Source organism: Helianthus annuus, chromosome 5 (assembly GCF_002127325.2).
Source record: "Helianthus annuus cultivar XRQ/B chromosome 5, HanXRQr2.0-SUNRISE, whole genome shotgun sequence".
NCBI lineage: Eukaryota > Viridiplantae > Streptophyta > Magnoliopsida > Asterales > Asteraceae > Helianthus > Helianthus annuus.
Genome location: NC_035437.2, coordinates 145,067,419 through 145,071,535, shown reverse-complemented (window position 1 = coordinate 145,071,535; position 4,117 = coordinate 145,067,419). Strand labels below are relative to the sequence as shown.

Below are 4,117 nucleotides of genomic sequence, written 5' to 3'. Positions count from 1 at the left end.
ACTTATAACAAGCGACTCCATAAGCCAATATACATTTGTCATCTTATTTAACCAAATTCAACTTACTTTGACCAAAATAGAAGGGGATACCCACCAAGTTTAATCCAGAATCAACATACTCACGTCACTAGGATCATCACACTCATCATACACAAGTTCACCAACTCATAATTTTCAAGTTCAACCAACCCATTTTCAAAATATCAAGTAGATGAATAAGAATATTGAGAAAATCTTTCACAATTTATACGTCTAGTTTGATTATATTAGGTGAGAATATTTATGACACGATCACTGTATGAAATTTTAGGTTTTGGGTTGGTTAATATTATATTTATTAAACATGTCAATCCAAACATACTTGCTTGATAATAGATTAGCCTAATTACGAAATGTTTAATTAACGAGGAGTTAAATGCCCGGATAGTCCCTGTGGTTTGTCATTTTTTCACCTTTAGTCCCTAACTTTCAAAAATTACAGTTATAGTCCCAAACTTTTCAATTTTCGTTCCCGGATAGTCCTTGTACCTAATATCAGTTAGTTTTCTCAGTTAAAAGGGTGTAAAATGACAAAAATACCCTTTCCTTTAAATGGGCAAACCACAAGGACTATCCGGGCATTTAACTCTAAAAAATCAATAATAACCTAAACGAGTTTCTTGGAGAACATGGCAACCTGAATTCGTATATATATCTCTGCAATTATCCCTACCAGTCATCCATAATCACTACCAATCATCCATAATCATCAACCGTATAATAATAATCAAATCATCAAATTAAACAACTTTTACGGATCTGTAAACTCCACAGAGAAGATGGATTTTGAGTTGAGAAGAGCGAGAGAGAAATTGGAGAAAGAACAAAAGGATCGAAAAGAAAAGGCCAAATTACGATTGGAAAGAGAGAAAAAAGCCAAATTAGAAGCTAATTGCCACCGTGAAGCCATTGATTTTATATTTAATTTTTTTTCCAGATTGTCAATTCTGAGCCATTGTTTTCTAGGGCTGTTGGTGTTGAGTCATAATTCTGTATACTCTTTTATAATGTTTTAGCTAGTATTTAGGTTGCTGAATATCATGTGCTGTATATAAGCAGAAAGATCCTTATTTTCAGTCAAGATTTAAGTATCATCTTCCTGGTTTTTATGCAGGGTTTGTTACTTTGTTCTACCTAATCTTTGTTTTTTTAAATATTATTATTATATTTACACTAATATTATTGTAATTCATTCTCACAAGTACATTGATTGTTTATTTAGTTTGTCAGTCACAGATGCCAACAATGTGTGTTTAAAATCGAAGAAGGGTGTGATGAAGATGATGGTTACAGTGAAGAAGATGAAATGCTTGAAGGACCTGATGACAACAATGGTAACAGTGAAGAAGAGAAAAACACCACTAATGTAATGGAAAATTTTGTTCTGGGATTTAATGAACGCGATGAAGTTAGAATTCCAGGTGATGAATTTGAGATGGTAGTGTTGGTGGTGGAAGGTGGAGGTGGTAAAGATCGGAGAAGATGATGAGGGTGGGGTGGGTGGTTTTAAATATTATTTATATTTCTTTTAACTTTTTAATTATTAATTTAACAAGTAAGGGTATTTAGGTCATTTCACATTCACTTAACATCAAAAACTAACTGATGTTAAGCTTAGGGACTATCCGGGAACGAAAATTGAAAAGTTGGGGACTATAGCTGTAATTTTAGAAAGTTAGGGACTAAAGGTGAAAAAAAGCCAAACCACAGGGACTATCCGGGCATTTAACTCATTAACGAGTTGACACACTAAACTGTTTTAGGATTTTAAAGGAGTTTCCATTTAGATTTGTTATGTACTTAATATGATCACTACTAGAAAAAACACCTTTAATGACACCTGAACGACGACACACACTTATTTTATGATATTCAAAAAACGTGTGTCATAAAAAAATGTCATTGTTTCTACATTTTAAAAAAATTATGACATATATTTTCATGTGTCATTGTTTAAGTGTCATAACAATTTTTGTGTGTCATCGTTTTTAAAACCTAAAGAATTTATGACATACACTTATCTATAATTATTCAAAACTCTTCAAATTTCTAATTTCCCTCCAGTAAACTCTTCAAAATTTCTAATTTCCCTCCTGTATCCCAAAATTTTCCCCTACATCCACTCAAATCAGATCTAATTGTTCTCTATCAATTCTGATCGATAAAAAATCTTTGCATCACTATCCCACCACCACACCACCTATTGAGAAGGGCAGAAGGCCCTTCATCCTCGTTCGGTAGCCCCTTCAATAGCCTGTATGGATGTTAGGTTCAAGAGGATTTATTGCAATAAGTTTGCTTTACTCGCAGACCATGACTCAACAGAAGCTCTCACTTCTTTCCGGTGAACGCCATGGTTTAGTATCTTATTATTATTCTTCGTCGTTTTCAAAACCCTAGTTTTTTGTGCCTTTTTGTTTCTATCAGGTTTGTGTTTGTTTGGATTTGGTATTTTAATAATATGAATGTATTAGAAAATGATTAGGGCACTTTCTTTGTATCTGCGACTGTTAATTAAGTAATCGGTGTTCACAGGTGATGGACTTACAAAAGATTTCAGACTAGTTTTTTTACTTTTAATCAGATGCATGTTATTTTTGTTAATTGTTGGAAGGGCGAAACTGTGAAGTGGTTGAAGAAATTGAATATGTCTGCTTGCTATTTGGCTCTGTTTGTTTGTTTGGTGGGGCAGCTTATTGAATTAAAATATAACTAATAATATCCTCAAAACCTAAGAGATTGATAACAATCTTATCGATGTAGTTTTGCTTGCCCAATGATATACTTAATCCTCTAAATAAATGGAGCATTATGTGCTATATTTTACATTTAAATACTCTATAAATGCTGGTGATTGTCTGCAACTCTGTAAATCAAAACATACATTAGATGTTTTGTCTAGATTAATAATTTGTGTTCATGTGTGGAATATCTATGACTTTGACATGAATAAGAGATTTGGCTTTCGATTACATGAATAAGAGATTTGCGTTTTGAGCTCAAGTAGCTTGACTCGTTTGCACCCCTACCATTTACTCTAGTCTAGCTTGTTTTGGTCCTTCGCTAGGCAAAAGAGGGTTTGTATTTATTCGTTTGTTAAGTCAAATTAAGCCTATTTTATGAATTATTTGCTTTTAGTCATTTCTTAATTTAAGCATAACTGGAAGCCTGATTATCTAATTAATTGATTACACCTCACAGGAGGGCGCGGATTTAGGGAGGTGAACGAATTTGGTGTGGAGTGAATACATGTTTAGGGATTAGTAGATAATACATGATATTCAAAGTTCAAACAAAGCATTATCAGAGATCTTCCTGTCCAGTAGGATTGCTCCGCCCTTAGCGGTGTCTCTTCCATAAGGAAAACTACTTCTACGGAAGGTACTGGACAATCTCAGTTAAGTGCCATCATTAGAGATTGTATTGTGGCATATTTTTTGTAACGCCCCGCGTTTTCATACTTTCAATATTTAGAAACCATCGTTTGTAAAACTATTTTTGGAAACTTTGTATTCTTGTAATCGTTCTTTCCTTGTAATCATTGTAAATCCGAGACTTGGATCATAAATAAAATTCGTATTTCTTTAAATTCACCATCTACATATTCATACATGTTCATACGTTCGAATTCATTGTACATCGAATCCTTATTTGTAATTCATACTTATACGATACTTATTCACGATGCATGTCCATGCTTGTCCTTAAATTGTTGATACCTAAAAACCCCTAATAGTATGCTTATTTATACAACGGTTAATCATCTAATATGTGACATATACTTGTCACTTACAAACATGTTACATACTTGTACATTACACTTTTTACCTAGTTAAATCATGTTTTATTTCATATTTCACCTTGTTACAAGTTAGGGGAAACATTGTTGCATATTATTACACAGCTTAACTAACAAAATTACTCATTATAATGTCTTAAAAAAATAAAAAATAAAGAAATATGGCAGCCCCAATTCAGCAAAATTCAGCCCCATATAGTTGGGTTTTGTGGGCTAGTTTCAAGGTGTAACCCCTTCTAAACACTTCCAAAGCCCAACCCATTGAAACCCTAATCCTTC

The 4,117-nt window shown here is 33.2% G+C and overlaps 1 long non-coding RNA gene across 1 annotated transcript; it reads left to right on the top strand.

Moving 5' to 3' along the window:
• Nucleotides 1-2,090: 2,090 nt before the first annotated feature.
• Nucleotides 2,091-3,632, top strand: LOC118492565. The gene is made up of 2 exons (XR_004894519.1): nt 2,091-2,395; nt 3,241-3,632. It is a non-coding gene; the product is annotated as an uncharacterized LOC118492565 (long non-coding RNA).
• The last annotated feature ends 485 nt before the right edge of the window (nt 3,633-4,117 follow it).